This window comes from Panthera tigris, chromosome A2 (genome assembly GCF_018350195.1).
Source record: "Panthera tigris isolate Pti1 chromosome A2, P.tigris_Pti1_mat1.1, whole genome shotgun sequence".
NCBI lineage: Eukaryota > Metazoa > Chordata > Mammalia > Carnivora > Felidae > Panthera > Panthera tigris.
Window position 1 is genome coordinate 38541015 of NC_056661.1, and position 24573 is coordinate 38565587.

The 24573-nt window shown below is 45.2% G+C and overlaps 1 protein-coding gene across 1 annotated transcript in view; it reads right to left on the minus strand.

Moving 5' to 3' along the window:
- The window catches only part of FOXP1 (forkhead box P1), a 455797-nt gene extending 432122 nt beyond the window's left edge, over positions 1-23675 (minus strand). Inside the window, exon 1 of the mRNA XM_042979417.1 lies at positions 18889-23675. The gene's annotated coding sequence lies outside the window, so the exon portion shown is untranslated. The remainder of the gene's footprint in view (positions 1-18888) is intronic.
- Between the last annotated feature and the right edge of the window lie 898 nt (positions 23676-24573).

Genomic DNA, 24573 nt, shown 5'->3' on the forward strand with positions numbered 1-24573 from the left:
GTTATACTTGAGCAGGGAGCTGAAGGAAAGGTAGGAGGTAACGAGGTGGAGAAGAGAGGGAGGCATCCTCCAGGCAGAAGCAACAGCATATGCAAAGACCCTGTGGCACCAAGGAGCAGAGTAAGACATAACCAGGATGGTTGCAAGAGAAAATAAAGGTGGGGGAAGAAAGCAGAATTCACACTAGAGATCCTGGACAGAACTCGGTCTTTATCATGAGGGTAGACGGAGGCCAGCAAAGGGATCTCAGCTTAGTGTTTAACAGGTGAATGACACATGATCGTATCTACATTGTGAAATGATTACTCAGGCTGCTGACGGGAGGGACCAGTCGGTCTGCGAGAAAAAAGTCCACCCTTATTCAGTGGATTCCCAATAATGTATACACAAATATTAGAGAAGGTCCTTACAAAATGCCCAAAGCAATTCTTCAAATATACATAAGAAAGCAGGTACAGCTGGGGTTGGAAGGAAGAGAGTTCTGAAGGCAAATGGTATAGATCAGCAGCATCCTCAGGGCTATTCCAGCAGTCCACAGGATGCAAATAAACATTTTGAGCCCCAACTTCCGTCCACCATGGAATTTACAGATGGTTTATTTCAGCATCTGTTTCACACTGGCTGTGTTCCATCGTTATTGATTTTAGACTTCCAATGATCTCTGTATCTGAGCTTGTGGGCCAGGACATGAAAAACCCTGCACCAAAACCAAAACCGTAAACCATTCCAAACTGCCCTAAAAATAAGCACTGTGCTTCTGGACTGTCTTCTTTAGCAGACGCTAAGGTGGCAGGGGGATATAATGGACCATCCACCCTGTAATATCACTACTTACACCTTTCAAAAACCCACATGGAGTCTCTTATGATTTTTTTTTTATGTCTGAGACAATCTCCAAGTATTATATTTCCAGTTTTGCAGAGACAAGAAAAAAAATTGATTAGTTTTAATGGAGCTAACTTCCTCCTTGTCTAAGGGACAGGAAACGGTTAATGTATCATTTCGTTTTTCTCTGCAGAACTGCAAATGGGGACAGGCATCTTAGCTGGCCCTAGACTAGCACAAGTTTGGACAGAGCTGAGGTTGTTGGGTTTAATTTGGCCAAATAAAGGAACTCTCAACTCAACGAGCATTTGGTCTGTGTAGTTGATTCACTTCATGTTACAGAGCGAGGACACCAGCAGTACTGTTTAGAAAAAATGGCAATGCTGTTTAGACAAACAGCCCTGAGAAGACAGACTGGATAGGAAACGTGGTCTGTTGCACTGTTATCCTAGATTTTTTTTTCCTTCTTCCTTCCCCCATGAGTGCTTTTCATGTAATTTTTACTCATGAAGTTGCCAGTGTTAATTTCTACAGGCCAAATTTGGCTCACTTATTCCTTGCCAATTCCACAGTCAAATTCTGTGTGCTTGAGGGGTGTGTGTGTGTGTGTGTGTGTGCGCGCGTGTGTGTGTGTTTCTACTAAATTGCACCTAAAGCCAAAGGGATTTCTGTGACCAGAGACTCAAAAAGAATGTAGGCAGCATCGCACTTGGGTATCTCTAATGACAAAATCTGTCTCTATTAGCAAAAACAATCAAACTCTCAGAGCTGGCACAAGGCTCAACTCAGCAAGATGCATGGATCCCCACAGAACCTTTACAAGGATGTGACAGAGCATCCACAGAAAGGCAATTTGCATATTCTCCTGCACAGGAAAAGGAAACACAGCAAAGCAAGGGCTAAGCGGCATTTTTCTTGAATTTTCCGGCATGGGCTCTATAACTTAAACACGCCATTCATTTTAGGGCGCTGGGTTCAAATGGCAGAGACAAAAAACATTTTTTTTCCTTCTACCATCTTACATAATGTAATAATTCAATACTGGTTCTTTTTTTTTATTATTTTGAAGTGATAAAAGAGTTCAATTTCCTCCTCCACTCAAAAAAGCTAATAGAGAAATTATTAACTGTCAGAACCACAATATTTTATCATGCCCACCTGAGATTCCAAAATCCAAAGACAGGATATAAACACAAAACCAAAAAATTAATTTGGGGCAACCACAATCTTAATGTTTTATTCAAGTTATTCACTCGAGGCCAATATCAGCGCAAAGAATTAAGAAAGCATCTACTAAATCAATAATATATATCTATATGCGTATATGTGTGTGTGTACATATGCATGTATGTATACATACATAGATATACATATTTTAAAGGTTAACGTAAGAATGTAGGAATCATAAGTTAATGACACATAAGGGGAAAGGAGAATGAGAGGGAAAATAATGTCTGAAATTAACAGCCTCAACCCTTGCAGCATAGCTATGAAAAAAAAAAAATCACAAGTAGACGTTTCCAAACGTTGTAGGTCCTTATGAGACTGGACTGATCTTATTTGAGGTTGTACCTAACACCTGCTATCAGAAGATATGAAAGAAACTGGATCTCCGCCAACATTTTAGTCCCCACCAGTAGTGTAGTAAGGGCAATGACCTTTAGAGATGGATCTCTCAATATGCCACAACATTTGCAAACTAATGTGGAGGTTTCTGGTCTAACTCAGTGTTTCTCAAAGTACAATGCAAATACCATGGGTGGTACATAAGGTGCTTTTAGGTGACAAATGGAGATATATACACATGGGTGTGTGTGCACACAAACACGTGTATACACACACACACACACATATATATATATATATATTTTATTTAATACTTATATATATATATTTAATATATATATATTTAATACTTAGATGTTTATTTTGACAGTTCCCTTTATGGTCCACCATCATACTAGTTTTCCAATAATGAAAAAAATTCTGAAGTGTCCTTTTATAAAAATATTATCTAAAAATAAATAAATGAATAAATATATATTTTAAAAGCAACATAAAGCAATAGTAAGTAAACTGTACTCCAAACACATAAATATATGGCCAAAACGAGGGTCTGGAGTTTGACAAGCCATCGCGTAAGTGCATTAAAGAGGTGACAGAGAAGGTGTCCAACCATGTTAGAGCACACAGTAGGAAGGCAGAGGCGTGGGGTCTAGTTCCACCAGGAGGCTAGCGAAGTCACTGCACTGCTTTGACCTTCAGTGTCCTCACCTGTGTAGTGGATTAAATACGTGCATCCCTGGGGCGCCTGGGTGGCTCAGTCAGTTAAGCGCCAACTTCAGCCCAGGTCACGATCTTGTGGTTCGTGAGTTCAAGCCCCACATCAGGCTCTGTGCTGACAGTTCAGAGCCTGGAACCTGCTTTGGATTCTGTCTCCCTCTCTCTCTGCCCCTCCCCAACTCGTGCTCTCTTTCTCTCTCTCTCTCAAAAATAAAACCAATATTAAAAAATTAAAAAAATATATTGCACCCCCAACATTTCTATCAGGATATTCCCTAAAATAATTTTTTAAAAGCATAAATATAGACATAAGAGCATATACACATATATCTGAAAAGGTACATATCTGTCTATGCCCTTAAAGTTCACATATACAAACATATACACATAAACAGATACAGAAACATACACACAGTTACGTACGTGGACACAAATGCATGCACTGTGTGTATGTACATATACTGTACATATCTACACGTATACATGTGTATAAAACCAGACCATATCCAAGGTGGGGCTGATCAGGAGAGTAAACAGGGATCCAAGGCAGCTATGAATAAAGAAGCTTTCCCTGTCTGGTGCTACTCATCTAATTTTCTACCTCCTGTCCCAACCAGTGTCTGGTGAGCCCAAGGTCCAGCATGAGGGTCTACACGTGCCTGTCCAACTCCACGATGTCAAAATTTCCTGAAGCCTCAGACTAGGATGGCCCTTGAGATGAGACTAGACATACTCATATCACAAAGGAAGCCACCAATCTGCAAGAGACAGACATTCCAAAGGACACCTGTCACCATCACTACCAAAGAGAGATGTTTCCTAAGGAAAAGCTCTCTACAATACATTCTTTGGGGGAAAACCACCTTAGAGTGAGCAAAAGAAGAACGAAACTGCAGAAACGGAATGAGTATCATTTTCCTCAATTTTGACACCAAGATAAAAAAAATTAAACAAATTAGAGGTGAATTTAACTAGGCAATGCCATCCTCTACCCTCAGGTAAATGTATGCCCTGTTGATAATTTCAGAAAAGAGAATAAAGCTTACACATGGTTTCAATATTTTCTCTATGCTAGGGCAATCTAGTTATCTTTCTATTCAATAAGGCAACCAAAGTTGCACGTGTTTCCTAAATAATTTTGGATTTATATAATTTGACATTTTTTTTCAAAGAAGCATAAATTATCTGAGGGCCATGTCCCCAGTGCATGACAATAAATTGTAGTTCATGCTATTTTCAGACAACCACGATATGCAAACATCAGTCGCCAGCCAGACTCAGGATAGAGACACCTGCATAACGAATGCTGACCTAGAAACAAAGAGGCTGTTGGTCTCGGCACCTCCTGTCCAAAGAGGGGCTGGCTTGACCCTTCCTTTATCCAAGCGTACGATGTTACCAAGCCACCGCCTAAAGCCCTCTCTTGACATGGCAGGCTTACTCTTAAAACGGTCACCACCTGCCAGAACTCCACAAAGCCAGACCACGGTTAGCCCGGCTATGATCAGCATCCCATCTGCCTGTGCGCTGCTGATGGCACACAAGTCATAACCTGATCCCCTTTTGACACGGCCTCAGTTTCCTATTTCATCATTTCATGAGATGCTTCCTTTTGAAATTTTCAAGCAACCCGGCCCAAGTTCTTATAGCCGTCTGCAGTCACTGAGCGATCTGGGTACTGAGCGTCTTCTTTCAGACACTTCGACATCTTAATGGTGTGATGTGGAACAGGAAACATTAACTCACCCGCTAGTTTCAGTCACACTTCACAGCTTTCTAACACAAGTGAAGGACAACACATAAAGGAAGTCGGAAATCTAGGGGAGTGATAATGTAGACACTTCGGAAGAAGGGGGCATGTAAGAGCATCAGCGTAAACATGAACCTCTCAACCAAGAACCACCGACACCTCCCTCTGTTTACTGCGATTCGAAAAAAAATGCACAGAATTTAAAACACTCTAGTGCTTCTCCGACCTTAACATACATATGAACGGCCTGGTGATCTTGGTTTAAAAAAAAGATTGATTCAGTGCCGGAGAGGGACAGTGGACTCTGTGTTTGCAACAAGCCCGCCCAGGTGATGCTGATGCTGCTGACCCAGGATCCCACTCTGAGCTACAAGGATATAGAGTCCCTCTGCCTGATCTCCTCCTCTCTTCCCACCCTCCCAGTGAGGTCAGAAGAGCCCACAACTAAAAACAAGTTTCCACCCAAGCCAGGCTGAAAACACGTTTCCAGTGAATCTGAAGCGTGGAAAAATAATCGAAAAGAAAACCAAGATTACTACCTGTCCAGGTTGCAACAAGTTCCTCCGTTAGATACGGAAGTAATTCATCAATAAGACTACTGAGCACTCACACTTCTGGGAAGGATCTAGTGGCCAGATTTGACCATTAGAGACAAAAAGGCAACAGTCCTCCCTCTTGGCCACATAAGACTTGAAACTCTTTGATGCCACTTTCAACGAAAGTTACAAACAGATTATAGGCAGACATATTCTCTGTCTCTCTCTCCTTCCTTTCACAGGGGGAAAAAAGTAAACCAGAACTCCAGTAAAAGTTCTGGTGTCTGACCTCAGAAAACAAGCCATGATTTCCTCAGAAAAAAATTAAAACTGGATCAAGAGGCAGGCGACTACAACCTGAAACCCAACACCCAGCCCCAGAATCTGAGGCCTTCAACCCCTTGGTGGCAACGGGCAAACCAAAGGCGTAAGACGGACGCACCTCGGATCGTGCGCGTTTACAATACCTTCAAGACTTTCGATAGTTTCCCATCCTTCAAAGTGGTTTCCCAGGGTAAGCTTATGAATGCACACAAGTCCTGTGAGTTCTCCTTCCCTGGGTATTATTAACCCCATTTCACAGATACGGAAGTGGAGAAACACAAAGAGTTTTGGCAAGCCCCAGCGTGCATCCACTGGTGAGAAGGAGGCCCCTGGCTCCCACCCCTCCGACTAACCCAGCCACTCAGCACATCCCAGTCACAGGCCCGGAGGTGCTGTTCCTTTGGCAAGGACACGGGCTTGTCCTGGAATTCTGCCAAGGAAAAACACATTAGTCCTAAAGGTGTGCCCTTTGCCTCCGCTTACAAACCGTTCAACTTTATAGGACATCTGGGATTAGACTGGCTTCTGCTAACACAAGGAGCATCTCCTGCCGGTGGCCATGCTCAGACATGTTTTAAAAAATGGGCACAAAGAAGAAGGGAACCAGCAACGGAGGGGCAGCTGCCCACAGGGCCAACTCAAGAGCTTCCCAGATTGGCCTGTGTGTCTTTCATGGACATTTCCTGAACACCAGAACACTTCGAACTCCTCCCCCATTCAGTCGGGCTGCAGCCTGGCAGGAAAGCACACTATGTCTCCCGACTGTGTGTGTCTTCAGCTGCATTCAATCAGTTTGTCCTGGGTCACGGGATTTCATGTGTGGCCCTAAATATACCCACAGACTATGAAAACGCACCAGAAAACCAGATGTTGACTCCTCTGCCAGGACATGTACCTTGTGAAATGAGTAATGATGAACAGGGCTGAGAGATGCTTTAATAACAGTCTAACCAACATTAGTAAAGTGGGGACAGTCACCTTGGCCAGCGGACACAGAGAAGCGCCTCCTCTGCTAACTGAGAAGATCCTACACTTCCTCTGGGGCTTGCAGGTCATAGTAAGGAAAGTGTCCATTCTATGCGAGCTCTGGCTGTATCGCGGGTGCTGGCTGGAGCACATCCCGGATCTCATTCACAGTCCTCACCAGAAACGTGCAAGGTCACGGGGCACCTGGGTGGCCCAGTCGGTTAAGCGCTGACTTCAGCTCAGGTCACAATCTCACAGTTCACGAGTTCACGACCTGCGTCGAGCTCTGTGCTGACAGCTCGGAGCCCGGAGCCTGCTTCGGATTCTGTGTCTCCCTCTCCCTCTCCCTCTCTATCCCTCCCAGGTTCGCGTGTGCACAAGCTCTCTGTCAAAACTGAATATATGTTTAAAAAAAGTAATAATTAAGAAAAAAACAAAACTTGCAATGTCACCAACGAAGAAAGGCACCAAGATAAACACCTCGCCCAGTGCCCCAGCGCCAGGCAGGATAGGATTCAATGTCTGCTCCTCTCAACTCTGAGTTCATGATATTTCTACCATCCCAAACCATGGGTGCTGGAAGGCCTATACATTTGGAGCGGGGACCACATGCCTAAGAATCATAAATGGCTGTTAAGTCCCAGTGGTACCTTAATAGGAATCTAAAAACAGCAGGTTTTTCAAATCCCACAAAAACCCATAGTCCAAATTTTCCACTCATTTCCTGTACGTCTGGGAGAACGACACATTGAGCACGGTGTCACTGCTGAGCTGGAAAGCTGACCCTCAGGATTCACTGAGTAACCGGTGCTTATACTGTGCTCACTATTGCAGGATTCAAGCAGAAGACACAGGCTTTGCCTTCAAAAAACCAAAGCTCCAACCAGAAAAACAAAACACTCCCACCAGACAGCTACCGGGCAGGGGGTGGGAGGAAGGTTCAAGTCAGACAGAAGAGGTAAGGAGTGACTGAGAGGGAAAAAAAATGGGACTTTTCCTGGGTAGAAGCAAATGCATAATGCAGCTCCTATACTCCCAAGTGCCTACTGAGAAAAAGGTAAAAAGCACAAATGTGGATTTTTTATTAACAGAATAGGAATATGCTAACTTGTAAATGTCAGCTGATAACCTACAAGGTGTGCTCATTTTACTGCTAGCACAGACTGTGGTTTTCAAACTCTGTTCCAAGAGGCCACTTGTAGTATGGAAGGTGAGGAGAAGAGACTAGCTGCTCTGAGTTTAAGTCACTCAACCCCCTGGTGAATAACGGCTCCTCCGCTCGGAGCAGAGTCCCTGGCAAAATAAGTGCTTACTAAGTATGTGTTCAATGCAAAAACAAGAAGAAGGAGCTTTGAATTCATGCCCCTGGCCAACCATTAGCATTCAACTTCTGTTTATTTTAAATGTGGGGGGGGGGGGGTTCCAAGTTATAGTTCTGTGGGGCAAGGCAGCCAAACCACTTTAAAAAAAAAAAAAAGAACCAAAAAAAGACATGAGATTTATGAGTATCTTTTGCCCCCATTTCTTGCTCTACCATGACATTCACCCAACACGGGAGGCCCACTAAACTGGGCTCATTCAAACTCTTAACAAATTTCCAGGATCACAACCACACTCAGCCATCCACATATGGCTGAACCACATCAATCAATAGTGTGGCCTGTTCAAGACCATAGTCTGTAGGCCAGATGAGTTTGACCAACATGCTGGCTCACCGAAATTTCTGCCCAGAACTAGAAAAAAGCCTCCCATGAACCCCAAGCTCAAAGCACGGATGAGCCTCAGATCGTGCCAGCTCTCTGATCCCACGGGGAATTGAAAGAGGATAGTAACGAACATCAACTCCTCTTGACCTATGAGCTGGAAAACAAGGTACTCTGGAAGAGCAGGAAGGTCTGAGGATTGAAAAGATTCTATCAAGTCCAGGATGGTTGGGTAAACAAGCCAGGGGACACAGTGAGTAATATAAACTCCACTGTTGGCTGAAAGTAAGTCATTTACCAAACCCAATTTGCAACATCGATAAACAATGCACCAAATAATCTCTAAATCCCATTAGATGGAAGTCTGTCCTCTGGAAGATACCAGTAAGAGAAATGGAAATGTAAGTATAGAGTCACTGTCCTCATTCTAGTAAAACTCACTCAATAGATTTAATCTGAGGCAAAATGGAGAAGTGCTATAAAGGAAAACCAAAGTGGTTTAAGAGGAGGAATAGAGTGGGCACAAGAAAAACGAAAACTTCAACAGAAGAAGGAGCAGAATCGCTCAGTTTACTTAAGACTTAGGCAGACCCTACTTCAGGGCCTTTGCACATGCCGTCCGATCTACCAAAAATGTTCTTTCCCAGCTTGAGGTACGGTGGCCTGTCCCAGCCTCCAAACCTTCACTTAAATACCACCTTCTTGGAAAGGTGGTGTTTCTCTCACCACACAAGCTAAAACAGCTTCCTCTCTCTCACCGTCTCTTAAAACAAGAGAAGCACTTCTTTCTATGTATATAATCACTCCATTTTACATGTGTGTTCCTTGGCTTCTTTACTATCTGACTCTCCACCTAACAGACCACAACGGCAGGAACCACCACTGGCTGCACTGTCTCCATGTATCTACTACATAGCCCAGGACCTGGCATTAAGACGGAACTCAATCAGTGGCTGCGGAATACATGAACTAATACACAGATTCAAAACGCACGGTGGAGAAAAAGCATTTGCCACACGGGGAGAGGAAAAGAGTGGTGGAGGGGAGCTAGGTAGGAGTGGGGGCGCATGGAAAGGAGATTAAGGATAACCGGAAACTGTGCTGCAGGAGCGTGTGCAGGGAGATCACAGAAGGCCTGGAATGCCTGGCTGAGGAATCTGGGCTCTTTTGTCAATAAAAGGAGCCACTGAAGGTTCTGAACAAACATATGTGACATGATTCAGACTGTTCCAACAGAAACGTATGGAGGCAGCGCTGTGAGCTGCAGGCTACCACAATAATATGCAGAAAACATACCGAAGGACTGAATGAGAGGAAAAACCCAGCACAGAGAATAGAGGGAAAGGATGAGAAGCACAGAATCAAGTCAGAGACTTTGGCAACTAAGGGAATATGACAAGTGAGGGGCAGCAATGATAAAGAGGACTCCTAGGTTTTCACGCCGAGCGAATGGAAAGGTGGCACTGGAATTACGTGCGCCCGTACAGAAGAAAAGATGACAAATTCCATCCCAGAAATGTCTACTAAGAGATCTGGAGGGGTGCCTGGGTGGCTCACTCAGTTAAGCGTCCCGACTTCAGCTCAGGCGGTGATCTCACGGTTCGTGGGTTCGAGCCCCATGTCAGGCTCTGTGCTGACAGCTGGGAGCCTGGACCCCGCTTCAGATTCTGTGTCTCCCTCTCTCTCTGCTCCTCCCCTGCCCGCGCTCTGTCTCTCTCTAAAATAAATAAACATTAAAAGAGAGAGAGAGAGAGAGATCTGGGAGTAAGGAGGTTGGGGGAGGGAGGATGGGAATCTTTTAATCTTCTAGGAACTTGAAAACAAGCACCTGGAATCCAGGAAAAGCCTTAGCTCAAAATTTTCGATACGGAGGTGAGTAGTGAACCATGAGGGACAGGGAGACTGCGGAGACTTTAAGTCAGGGCAAAGTCCCACCTTAAGGCATCAGTATCGTGGCTTTCAATCAAGAGGAGGAGTACTGAGTGATGGGGGGATGGCCTCTTTTCTCTTGCAGGCAAGTGACACCGTCCTGTCTGCACTCAAAGTCCCTGAACCCTCAGAAAGATGAACAGGGCAGCAAAGGAGTGAGCAATCTCCCCCACAGCACGATGGCTATCAGGGAGATGTTAGGGAGCAATTTTGAGAACTGTCAGGTGTCTCCAGCCCGTCTCCGAGGGAGACGCTCTGTCAAGTCCTTTGCACTTCCTTTTTGGTTTTTAAAAATGTCCGTGTTCCAACTGTTTCCTTCTCTAACCAAATGAAGGGAACAGTACAGATACAAATGCCAGTACAAAATATGGCAGCAGGAAAAGTTTACAGAGCTAATTTTCAATTGTGTTCGCAAAACAGCTTGGTCCACTCCTTCAGGTCTGGAAAGCAATCCGCTTATTAGCAGAGAATGGGCTACTGTATCTTGATGAGTCTTGAAGAAGCCTGCTTTATGGTTTTTATTTCATGAGAAGTGGCCAGTGAGAGTCCATTGTTCTAAAGAGGCTCCTGGAGGAACTATCTTTCACGCCCCAGGTGTGCCAAGAGCACTGTGAGAGGCAGAATCACAAAACAGGAACAGGGAAAGGCATGAGACTCAAAGGAAATGAAACATTTGAAATCCGTATGGTGAGATGTGGCCCGGACACACATACGCGCGAAAGAAACTTGAAGGGGCACACGTTAGAGAAAGGGTTAAGTGCACTTCACCTTGAGTTGCAAAGGCTCTGTGAGCTCTTTCCAAACCCTGGCTCGTCCGGAGCTGCTGGTGGAGCAGGGGTTTTCCTGGCCCTGAGGTTCAGCTCAGCTTGTCCATTCTCCTGTGCAATTACAGAATCAATAAAGCATCCCTTTGAAACTCCCTGGACTAGTGCCGACACGCAGACAGGAGTCGGCTGACGTTTTTTTGCTATTTCCGTTATTACAGCCTGCAAGCCCGATGAGAAGGCATCAGAACCACAGCACGGGCCGGGCAAGGAGGTGGGGTGTGGTCTGGCTGCGCATGGGCTGCCCCCGGGCTTTTGTGTGGTCCACGTACGCCCTGGCGACCCGGCCCGTGGCGGGGACCACCAGACCAAGGAGACGCCATTTCTAAGGGGGCACTGAGGCAAAGCTATGGAAGAGTCTGGACTGTATCTGCCTTCACCACTTTGGGGTGGGTGAGTGGGTGTAGCGGGAAACTATTTTTCAAGGAAAAAAAGACATTCTTGGACTGGCTCACCTGAGAAAGTTCTGGGGTTTTTTGGTTTTGTTTTGTTTTTTGTTTTTTTGTTTTTTTGGTCTGCTCTGAGCATTTCAGGAACCAAAGGCCTGTGCCAAAAAGCAGGCAGCCAGGCGGAACTCGGCACTTGTGTGTGTGGCTCGTGAGAACTTCGGGGGGGGGGGGGGGGGGGTAGGATGGGGGGAGGTAGTGAAACGTCCCTGTCCATCTGTTGATGTCTGGGTGGCAGAAAATATTGAAATAGAAATAGAAAGTTAGAAAACTGCTTAGGAGCAAAACCTGAGAGTATTGTATTTGAAAGGGAATGGTAGACTGATTGTATAAAAATGGAAAAACAGAATTAACATGTTCCGTAATGATTCGTCTGTGTTAACTAAATATTGAGCCGAAATTTGGTGAAACCCTCAAAATAAGACTTTCCAAGGAAGTCGCTGTCTTCAAAATTCGTTGTCGTCTAAAGACAGCTGAACACCTCCGCGGTGCCCTATCTGACTCACCTGGCAGACGGCCTTTTCATTCGCTTTATTCGAGAAAGCACACAAGTCTGTGTAGTGTGTTCCCCATCCCAAAGCCACAAGACAAGCCCATTACCAGCATTCCTCAATACATATTTGCATATCCAGTGAAAAACAAAATTCACAATCTTTCCAAGCTGCTTCTGCTCTCCTGGGAAGCTATAAAAGCTGGCAACTTGGACAGATGAAGATTCCTCTTTCTTATCCAACCAATCTCACGCAGGAAGTGACACGAGAGCTTTGCTCGTCTTGCCCTCCTGCTATACTGACCACGATCCCGGCAGAGAAAGACCACCCTGGGAATCAGGCAAGTCAGGTTTTTAACCAGCTCCCTCCTGACCGTACCCAAAAATAGCCTGAGCCTCAAACCACAGAGAGCCTGCCTAGAGGACTTGCAGTGTGAGCGTTTTGGGCACTGCTAACTCAACCCGGCAGTCCTTACTTATAAAATAAAGACCACAGCCATGCACACATAGTAAAATGAGCAGGCACAAATCTGGCGCAGAATTTCAAGCCGAGTGAATAATAGTACAAAAATATCAAAAAAAAGAAAGGTTATGAAATTTTATAGCAGATGACAAATTGGTAGCTTTTCCCCGCTTTTCTGGAATGGATTCAGTAACAGATTTGAATCTTGGGTTTTGATGCTTGTCTGAGATACACAGGGATCCCAAGTTCAAGGGAAGAAAGAGGAAAAAAAAAAGGGGGGAGTAGTTATCACTTGCAACAGGACCTATCCTTTGCTCTCTACCCTAGAAATTATTTGGTTCCTTCTTTCATTCGCTTTTATCTAAAACAACACGAAATGTTTCATTTTAATTTTTAATCCTGGCGGTCCTCTGTACTTGAAGCTCTCAGACTTAGGTCTAAAAGATAAACCTACCTGCTCAGATTCCAGGGAAACAGAGAGAACGTACTGCATTCTGCCACTTTGGAAGAGAGGCTCAAAACTCTGCCTTATGGTGTCTGTCTGTCACCCAAGCTCCCTAGGCTGCGGGGGAGGTAGCCACACGTTTCTGGGGCGAGAATGTCCACGGGGGAATGCCTTACGGGTCACAGGCCCAGCTGCCTGCGGAGCATCGAGGCAGCCACAACCGCCGGAGAGAACGCCGGAACCGTGCCAAGAGGCCCTCCCTCTTTCCATGCAACACCTTCCCAGACACTGTCCCCCAACGCTTCAGTCTCATGGCAACAAAACATTTGGAAGGTGCCGGGTGGCAGGAAGCATGCAGGGACCGGAGTGCGACATGGGAATCCAGGACAGACACCCCTTGCCTCTAAGTGTCCCGGGTGGTCTGGGGACGCAGACAGACAGGCAACGGAGCCCGGTAAAGGCCACACAGACAAGGACAAACCAGCTCCTCAGGAGCCTCACAAATTTCCCCTGGCAGCAAAGAGTTCAGGGTCATTTCTCTGGCTGGTGAGTAGGAAATCGAGAAAGGTTTCGAGAAAAACAGAAGCCGTGAAGAGTAAGAAGAAACGTGCTACCATGTGCTCGCTAACCAGGAAGTCCCTTTGTGATTAATATTCTTGGTGACTTAAGTTCCTTTCCAGATGGGTAGTAAGAGCAGATGCGTCTCAGGGCTCATACGGGGCAAGGCAGTGGGCTAAGCCACAGCTTCAAGCACTCAATTCATGCAGTGGCTCTTGCCCATTTTAAAGATGGAAAAACTGAGAGTCAGAGAGATAAGGTAACTTGCAGGCCTCAACAGGCCAGTAGGTGGTGAAGTAGAGATTCAAATCCTGGTCCACCTGGTCCCAGATGGCTTTATTACCATCTGGTTCGAATGGTTACTTCAACCCAACACATTTTCCAAGGGCATTTGCTAAAGTTAAAAGAAACTTATGAGCTCCTTACTGCAAAGTCCTCATTTCGTATGTAATAAACACACCCAGAGAGGAATGGAGACCGACTTTTCCACAAAGCCACCCCACGACTTTGGGTCCAATTCAGAACCCAAACCTCATAGCCTTTTCCAAACCGTTTTTCTCTCTACATGTTTCTTCTGACTTCGTCGTGTAAGTTACACGGAAAAGCAAAACCATAAAGGAAAAAAAAGAAAGACTACACTGAAACCCCACCGTCTTGCACTTCCCGTCCCCTCCCTGGCACCTGGGGAGTAAAATGTGAACCACTGGAGAAGCTAAGAGAACCTACAGGAGAGGCAGAGGGTCCCCCAAGGGCTCCTGCTTGTAGAAAACCTATTTGCTGTGTGTTTCCTGAAGGCTGAGCACTGTGTCGGAGGGACTCCCCAAAAGGGCTGGCCCTTGAACCGCCGTGCTCAAGGAGCGTCAGTTCCTACAGAGCACTGAGCACAACCTGTGATGACACGTAAGAGGGTCAAACCTCGACCTCTCTGCTCAGTGCACAACAGCAGCCCAGCCCAGACCCTGCATTACCTCTTCCTTTCCTGCATCCAGCTACTTGGTTTTTCCGTCTCCTCCCAAGCTCCCCTGCCTGGTCCCTGCCTCGCCAGCCCTGAGCCAGCTTCTGACCTTGCGCCCCTCCCTGCTTTCAGAGTACAATCGGCGCACCCCTCCCGGGCCCTGGCCCAATGACCCCCATTCTTCTCTCCCTTTGGAAGCTTCCTTTTCCTGTCCCTCCCTGTCTAATAATCTGCTCCTATTCCATCGGGTCCCCCTGGGCTGACGCTGCACTGAACAGGGCAGGGCCTGAGCTGCCTCTGGATCCCAACTCTGGTTTCAAGTGGTTTTGGGCTGGCTCACCGGGTGCCTGTAGCACAAAGCTTTTCATCACAACCTCACCCCCGTCCTCAAGCACTGTGCCCCCGCCCCCCACCAAAAAGCCAGAACTCTCAGCATTTATATTCATATTCAGGCTTAAGTGTGGCACTCCTAAGCCTAGCCTTCAAAGCAATTCAGCACTCAACTCTGACAGGAAATGTGAACATGTAAAAAGAAAAAAAAAATTTTTAACATGATTTGGCTGAGAAGCTATTCTTTGCAATGCTTCCAAGGATGAACCAGCGTCTGAGCTTTAAGATGGATAAAATAACAGTGGGCTTGAATGATTCTAATGGTCAGAGTGCCCTGAGCATCTTGTATTGCACTGGTATTTAAAAAGCAACAAAGGGGCGCCTGGGTGGCTCAGTCGGTTGAGCGTCCGACTTTGGCTCAGGTCATGATCTCACGGTTTGTGAGTTCGAGACCCGCGTCAGGCTCTGTGCTGACAGCTCAGAGCCTGGAACCTGCTTCGGATTCTGTATCTCCTCCTCTCTCTGCCGCTCCTCTGCTCACGCTCTGTCTCTGTCTCTCAAAAATAAATAAATGTAAAAAAAAAAAATTACTGACAAGTGACCTGTCGTGTCCCTAATGTCCCACCTTGGGACAAATCCAAAGCACAACAGTAAGGATGGGAGGCTTGTAGGTCAGAATTCACCCATCAGGCAGTGAAAGACAAATCACAGACTATCGACATACAAGGACCATGAAGAAAACTTACCAAGTCAGCCGCACGAGCACAACTACTTTAGGCATTGTTTTTAAGACTATAAAATCAAATAGCAGGCGCCAGACTTTTGATATATTTCTTTTTCTCTAAATACACAAACACACTATAATGTGTCCATCCAAAGAGAACAATGTCTTGTGTTTGTTGCCATCATGGACACACACAGTCCATCAGGGAAACTTTATGGGGTCAACCACGAGGAATAAAAAACATTCCAAGGCTTCCCCGCACATTCACTGCCTGACATCCCCCATCAGAGAGAGGGCAGGCAATGGACACCTAGAATAATCTCTGGTTGTCCGGGGGGGTGGGGGGGGGGGTGGGGAGAAAGGCTGTAAACTAATATAAAAACACACATTAAAAACGTACAGTTGTACAAACAACATAAAATCTGCCTCGTTGACCGAGGGCAGGGGTGGGTGGTGGTGGTATTATCCTCCCTGGCCTCACTGTATATGCGGAATCCCTGTGAATCCGTTTGTCCCTTACTCACAAGAGCAGCTCCAAGCCCCCATGTGAGCTTTCCCTTTCCTGGTTGGCTGGATGGGTGTGAAGGCTGGTCCACAAGCAACCAAAAATGTACCTGTATCACTTGCCACCCCGAGGGCAGGAGGGAAGCTCAGTGATCACCAGCCGCATATCCATGCCAAACGAAAGCCCGAGCCACGTTACTGCTTCCTGGATGGCTTAAATTGCAAGCGTTTATCTTCATATGCCTCAAGTTTAGTTGCTGGAAATTATTTAAAGACCTAACACCCCAACGAATGTTTCTGCTGTACAGTACTTTAAAAAAAAAAAAGTATTATATTTCTTAGGTAAGGCACCAAGAGGAGAGGCAAGGACATCAAAAATCAGAGTCTTGATTTGTAAGGAGTTTACTGCCCAGGTGAAGAAGCAGGACTTAGACACTTAAAAAGATCAGCACCCCTGAGGAAGGATGTGTTAAATGCCACGTGGAAGCTATGGGAAAGAGTGAGGGCTAGGAACCAGATTCTATAAGGCCCCGGGGGACCTGCCCCCCTACCCCCACTCCCAGTCCCAGGCAGGCTGACAGCCTTAAGAGAGCCTCCCTCCTGCCTCTGCTCTAGGGAGTCCCCTGGCATGCTGCACCTTACGATGCACTTTCTAGAACCTGCTCAAGTCCTAACATCTTCTACAAAACAGTCTAGAAATGGGCTTCCAGGGTGCAGGAAGTGCCTGAGGCCATACCTTAAAAACCATTAGTGCACAGGTACATCACCATGCCAATTATGCAAAATAAAGAAATACTGTGCAAAAGCCTCATATATCCTTTCTGGACACCCGCATACATAAAACAGGAACCCCAGAAGGAGGACACAGCCGAACTTTACGAGAGGGATGTTTTGTGTGGATGTGGGGATAGAGGACCAGACCCGAGCTGTGGGGTAAGGGGACGCATCTTTTACCACGAATGTTCTATTTCTTAAAGGTAACAGAGGAGAGGGGAATACGACCAAAAGTCAAGCTTCTTCATTTAGGGTGGTAGCAAAGTGGGTTTTTGTTTTATACACACACACAGAGGAGCTTTTCAGTTTCAAGATGGGACCCATGAACCCAAAAGAGCTTAAAACCCTTGACTCTGTACAGACCCCTCTCACTTCTGTGTGCCTCTCTCCTTCTACTACAGCCAGGCAGTAGGTGACCAATTCACGGCCCTTATGTTCAGCTTCATGACATTGCTTCTGCTTTTAAACTGACAAATCATTCCATTTTTTTCTTCATTTTTCAGTTTTTCTTTCTCCTCTTCAACTGAAGTTTTTGGAATCTAAGAAACTTCTACCTGTCCCTCTTCCTCAGCTCATTGTCTTGCATATAATAGTCAATAAATCGACATTACTAAATGATATTTGAAACTAAGAAACGTCAGGGGTGCCCGGGTGGCTCAACCGATCGGTTAAGCATTCAACTCTTGGTGTCGGCTCAGGTCATGATCTCACGGTTCATGAGTTCGAACCCTGCATTGGGCTCTGCAGTGACAGTAGGGAGCCTGCTTAGGATTTTCTCTCTCTCTCTCTCTCTCTCTCTCTCTGCCCCTCCTCTGCTTGTGCATTCTCTCTCAAAATATATAAATAATAATAAAAAAAAAAAAGACTAAGACACATCAAACAAAATGTAGCAATGAGACTGGTTTGGCTACCTTTCATTCTGGGAAAGAGCTATTCTCCAGAGCAGTAAATATTCATTTCCACAGCAAGAGTTTAACTCTTGGGTGTATGGGCACACACGCACACAATCATTTTTCAGTCTTGTCTTTGTTTTTTTTTCTTAAGAGCTTAAAGTAATAGACACTAGGGTCAAAAGAAAAAGAAAACGGAAAGGAAAAGAGAGAAGCCTCCACATATTGGTACATATATATTGGTACTCTTTTATTCCACAACTTAAAAAAAAACACTTCTGGATTTTAACCCTGGGAGTATGACTTTATGCCATGTAAAAACTTTTTTTTATAATCTTTATGTATTTATCTTAAGAGAGGGGGAGGGAGGGATGGAGGGAGGGGTGGAGAGAGAGGGAGAGAGAGAGAATATCCCAGGGAGGCTTGACAATGCCAGCACAGAGTCTGAGGTGGGGCTCATTCTCATGAACAATGAGCTCATGACCTGAGCTGAAATCATGAGTTGATGCTTAACCAACTGAGCCACGTAATAATTTCTAATGATTCCAATGAAACGTTTCCCAAACTGTATTCCTGGTATGGGTTCTTCAATAGGTCAAAAGGCATTGTCCCCCAACTCCTTTCGCATTAACACCAAAAAGGTTTCTGTTGGAAACCTCTACATACGTTCAGAGTTCCCTCTGAGATCAATAATGCACTTGACTATACTAAAGTCTGAAAACAGTTAAAAATAAAAGAGATTCGGCCTGGTACAGACCAGTGTTCCCCAGCTTATAGTTTCTGCATGGTGCAAATTAATATATTGAAGGACCCATCATCTGATGTCCGTGTAGGACATCCCAGCTGTTAGGATGATAATACCTTCTGGATTTTACACTACCATCCACATTTCAAATATCCCATCCATTGTCCCCATAAATATGACTCACTCTCATAAAACTGGAAATCCTAGTTTTAGATTCATAAAATATGGTCCCTATTACAATGCCATGTATTTCCATAAAACCCTTATATATCGATTCCACATAACCTCTTATAATACTAAAAAGGGTAGAATAGAAAACTTTCAGGGATTAACTTCATCAGCGCAGTAGTGTTAAGCCAGCTACCGTCATAACCCAAACCAAACCCCGTCCTCGGAGAGCGGTAACAAGAAGGCATCGAAATACCTGGAAACCAGATTCTGCTTCTGAGTCTCTACTAGCCAGAGTGGGGACGTGTATGCAGGAATAACGCAAAAGTCTACTATAGCAACCTAACTGCATGTAACTCTGGGCCCTATCTAAAACACAGGAAGCAAAACGTTCAGCCCCACTACCCATCGTAACAATGCCAATTAAGACAGTATTTTTTTTTCCCGCCTATCAAATTAGAATATCCTGTAGAGTGGTGTTTGGGGAAATAGGTCTTTACATGCAAAGCTGATAGGAAAGAAACTTGGTATCATGCTTCTGAAAAACAGAATGCATTTTCTACTAACATTTTGCAGTGTCTCTGATGCAAGAGTTCTACTTCTAACAATGTACGAAAACAAATCACAACAGAGTTCAGGCATACCAAAAGCCAAGAGCAGTTCTCCACTAGGCTCCCCCAGTCCATCAGGCATGGCAGAGGCATCGAAAAGGGGTAGAGGTGGGCAGCAGGGTGGGCTGCATGTTCCCCAAGGAAGAGGGCATCATACGACTCTGCAATGGCCCGCCATTGTCTCTCAACCCAGCAAAAAACTCATGCCCACGTGTGCAGGGGCATGAGCTCCCAAGTCTGGGATTATCCTCTGCTCACAGAAGCAGCCCTGTGATACAGGTGGAATAAGAATAAAGAAGCCCCAACAGACCAGGAATCAGGGCGGATGCCTCTGGCTGGGACACAGGAGACGCAAACCAGAAAGGTGATCGGAGAAAAAAGGAAACTGCCCCAAAGGGATCGGGCCCCCCTTGCTGACAAAAAGGAAAGCCTGTTCCCAACAGGTGAAAAACTCTGTATATGAGACGGAGTGGAAGGGAACCCAAGGAAAGCTCCCAAGATGCTCTGAAGGGAGGAATCGAAATGAAAAGGAATTAAAACCACGACAAAGACGTATTTTCACAAGTAATGTCCTTTTGTATGATTGAGCACTGGAATCTACCTCCAGCATTTCCACATAAATGCTGGAATAAAAGTAAAATAAGAGAAATATGTATGACCTTCAAGAAAATGCATCCAATGTGTGTCTTTGCTCAGCATTGGATTCTTGACTATTAAAAAATCAATTTCTGAATGAATGAATAAATGAATGAATGTTGTCCCATATTCTTCACTTTCTGGCAACCTAGTCTCACACAAGCTACACTGGCCTGAAAGAATTGATGTTTTTGGATTACTTTCAAAAATGTGAAACAGCAAGACTAGTCCTATTTCCACTTTATTTATCCACCTTTAAAGAGGAACCTGCTGTGGCATCGGTCTCTGTGCATTCCATTATCTCTGCTAACTCTCCATCGTCCTGCCATCAGTGAGGAACCCCTGGTTCACAAAAGGATTGAACATCAGAGCACAGTAGAGATTTCGACTTCTGGCCACCTTCTTCAGGCTCCCCTCCATTTACATCTTCACCTACTGGGACTGTCCCTCCCTTGGGCCTTTTGCACCCCACTTTCACACCCCTGGTGTTGATGGCCAAGATCTAGTCCTCAGGCACAAGGCTTGGTAGACCCATTCTGCAAAGAGAATTACATAGATTTAGGGAGGTTTCTGTCTAATTGGAAAAAAAAAATGGGTGGAAAAAGGCAGTCTCCATAGATACAAGCTTTTCAACATATTGCTTTTCTGCTCTCCTCTTTTCTTACACTGAGAATGTCAAGGCAGAACCGGAATATTTATAAGTAAATTACATGTTCCATCCATCCCTCCACACCCTGACTGGTGACACCCAGCTGGAAATTCTGAAGACTGTGGGGCTGCATGGAAGGCAGCTGGGATATTGAGTCCCTCAGACGAAAGCAATGAATGGAGCCTTAATGTGGGAGCTACACGGTGCTATCCAAAGCACTGTTGGAGAAAAGTCCTTCTTCCTACAACATGTCTTACCCTTCACCGCTTCATTCAATTGCACAAGGATGTGAGTGTCCACGCGGGAGTCAGACGGGCAAAGAGGGGCCATGCCACACACTTCCACAGACAAAGAAGTCAGCGAAGCAGCAGGGATCCCGAGGACAAAGCGATCAGGTGTGGTTATTGATGGGTGCCTGACCGCTGCTTGCGAACACCGCCCACTGCCTCGCAAGGGTCTCTCACATTTCATTGTGTCCACATGCAAAAAGAGGGGGTAAGAAAAAGAATCGAGGGCAGCAGTGATGGAATGAAAAGCTTCAAGGAAGGGTGTGAATGGAATTGGGAGGACAGAGGATTCCACTTCTCTAGGCTAAAAAAGGGCAAAAGGAAGAAAATACAGAATTACCACGCAATCCAGCGATTCCACTCGTGAGTACATAGCAAAGGAACTGAAAGCAGGGACTTGAAGAGACAGTTGCACACCTAGAATTACAGCACCATTATTCTCAGGAGCCAAACAGTGGAAGTAACCCAAATGTCAACCCGTGGATGAATGTATAAACAAAATGTGGTCTCTACATACAATGGAATGTCAGTCAGCCTTAAAAGGAAGGAAATTCTGGCACATACTACAACAGGGATGAACCTCGAGGACATTACACAAAGTGAAATAAGCCAGTTGCAAGAAAGACAAATACTGTAGGATTCCACATATTCTCAAGTACCCAGAGTAGTCAGATTCATAGAGACAGAAAGTGGAATGGTGTTTGCCAGGGGCCGGGAGAGGGGGATTGGAAGAAGTCGGGTTTTTTCTGGGTGCAGAGTTTCAGTTTTGCAAGAAGAAAAAGTTGTGGACACTGGTTGCACAACAGTGTGAATACGAATATTCTGGACACTATTGAACTGTATACTTCACAATGGTTTAAGATGGTGAGTTTTATGTTACATGTGTTTTCACACAACTTAAAAAATCTTTAAAAGAAAAAGAAAAAGAAATCTTGGAAAAATAAAAAACCCAAAGACACAGCTCCGGGTTTTGAAGTGAAATTGGTATTAAATGAAAAGCCTTGAAAATGCCCATTGGGGATTCCTTTTTCTGGTGAGAGGACGGGACTTTAGTAAGTACTGGCTGAAAGTTTTAAAAACTCACTGCATTCTCTGCAGCCAACAGCACGAAGCCATTCTATAAGCTGCCCCTGGTTTTCTTTTTCCATATTCTAAAATAGAGAGTGGTGTAGCTGTCCCTCCATCAGGGTAAATAAACTTGCATATCATGGCATGCCCCCCCGATACGCGGCACTCAAGATCCCTGGTTCTCATCGGGGATGATTCTGTCATCCCCCAAGGGATGTGTGGCAATGTCTAAAGACAGTTTGGTTGTCACACGGCGGGGGGCAGGAGGGAATGCTTTGGCATCCAGAAAACAGGGGCAGATGTGATGCTAACACATCCCACAATGCACAGCACAGCCCCCACAACAAAGACCCTTCTGGCCCCAGGTATCGACCGTGTCAAGGCTACAAAATTCGGCTCTAGAATGGCCTAGGAGTTCAGCCACCAGGTTTGTGGTGAGTTTTGCTCTTCCTTCTACACGTGCCTTCGAGCAGGCTGCAGAGGGAACAGTTACTAATCTGCTAGGCGCGATGCTAAATGCTCTTTCCCCATTATACTTCACGCCATGCTCTCACTATTGTAAAAGAACTACTGCTACAACCCCAGCTTTACCAGGGAAACACATCTGGAGAGGTCATGGATTGGTCCAAAGTCAAGGCCTCTGCTGGAATTTTAAACCAGCTCGGCAGACCTCCAGAGTGGCATTCTTACCTCTACTTCCTAAACCTGAGCGTTCTAGGACTCTTGTGAGAAGCACGTCATGAGACCAAAGTTCAAGAGGACACATTGTGGAGAAGGCCGACACAGGAAACCATTAGACCAGACAATTCTCTTTCCTACCCGAGTCGCTCCTGCATCGAGGCATCCTGTCATCCCCACACAAATGATGCAAGAACTGTCAGATTCAAGCGGAAAGTTTCAGGAAAAACTCTTCTGCTATATGTTACAAAGGTTTGTATGTTATAAAGTTCTCCCATTCTGCCCAATATTATTTGCATCAAGAGGGCCCTAATAGCTAAGTTCCTGTTAGAATCTTCACCAGAATCTCCCAGTTTAGAAGTCACTCCTATCTGGGGGGATGGGCAATATCAGTGAAAGGGATTAAGAGGTACCAACTTCCGGTTTTAAAATTTGTAAGGCATGGGGATGGAAAGTGTAACATTGAGAATACCGTCAAAATAGTGTAATAACATTGTATGATGACAGATGGTGGGTGGCTACACTTATTGTAAGCATTTTGTAATGTATACAATTGTTGATTCACTATGTACATACTGAAACAGATATAATATTGTATGTCAATTACAGTTTAATTTCTTTTAATATAATTTAAAAAAAGAAAAAGAAGTCACTCCCAAACCTCTTGGAAGAGTTCCCAAACACGAAACATCTCAGGAGGCAGAGCCAGGGAGATCCCTAGCTGCTGCCTCTGCCTATTAACCATATTCTTCCTCTTGAACCACCTGGGTGACTCTTATTCATTCTTCAAGACCCCACTCAAGCTCAGTGCACCACTTCTGTGAAGTTTTCCCATAAACCCCAATTTGACCTTCCTTCTACACCAGTTCTACACAGTAAGCCTGAAACATCAGCCAACATGCAGTCCGGGACTGCAAGTTCCCGGACACAAGGACCACATACATCTTATGTGTCTTTGTATATACCTTGTCTATTGCAACACAGCCTTGGAGTGGCGGGGGAATGAAACCTGTCACCTTTGTCTGCCGTATTCTACAAATAAAGCTGATCAGCTTAAAATTATGTCCAACTAGCACCTTTCACAGATGGTTAAAGATCTTCAGAATCCAAAAAAAAAAAAAAAAAGATAGAATAAGATATCAAGTAACACATTGGGGAAGACACCTATAGGAGGACATTTGCAATTTCCTCGGAATCTTAAGAAGGTCCAAGTAATTTTGGCAGACTTACAAGAGTTTCTGAAAAGGAGGGATGAATTCCTTAGTTGCTTAAATCAGTCACAAAAGTCTCTTGCAATGAGTTGGGCATTGGGGACATATGGGGAAAGTGACACGGTTGCCAAGGTCCCCTGTATTGTCAGTATCATCATGCACCAAATGAGCCATGGCCTCAACAAGTAAGAGATGCTTCTTCTGGGGCGCCTTGGTGACTCAGTCAGTTAAGCATCTGCCTTCAGCTCAGTTCATGATCTCACGGTTCGTGAGTTCAAGCCCCACATGGGGCTCTCTGCGGTCTGCTTGGAGTCTGCTGTGGATCCTGTGGCCCCCTCTTTTTCTGCTCCTCCTTTCATGCTTGCTCTCTCTCTCAAAAATAAAAAAAATAATTTAAAAAAAGAGACATTTCTTCCATTCCATGGTTTTGATTTTGTGTTTTGTATTTGTTTTTTTAACAACGACCACAGCCACTCCCGAAGTCAGGATTTATCATATCCTGGGTCACTGTATCAGAACTCCTGAGGGGAGGGGAATGGTGCGCTGGGAGGCTTGGCAGATGAGGATGATGATACTGCTGGTGGAAGAAATTAAGGAAGGAGGTTCTCAGACCCCAGAAGCTACCTACTGAATCAGAGTCTCAAGGGGTAGGGCTCCAGCAGGTAGGTTTAACAAGCCACCCTTGTGGTGACTCTGAGGGGCACTCAAGTTCGCAAGCCACTCGGGTCAGTCTGCAGCTCTCAATTATTAGTGAGTACCACGATCACCTGGAAGACTCCAGAAAATACCGATTTCCAGGCC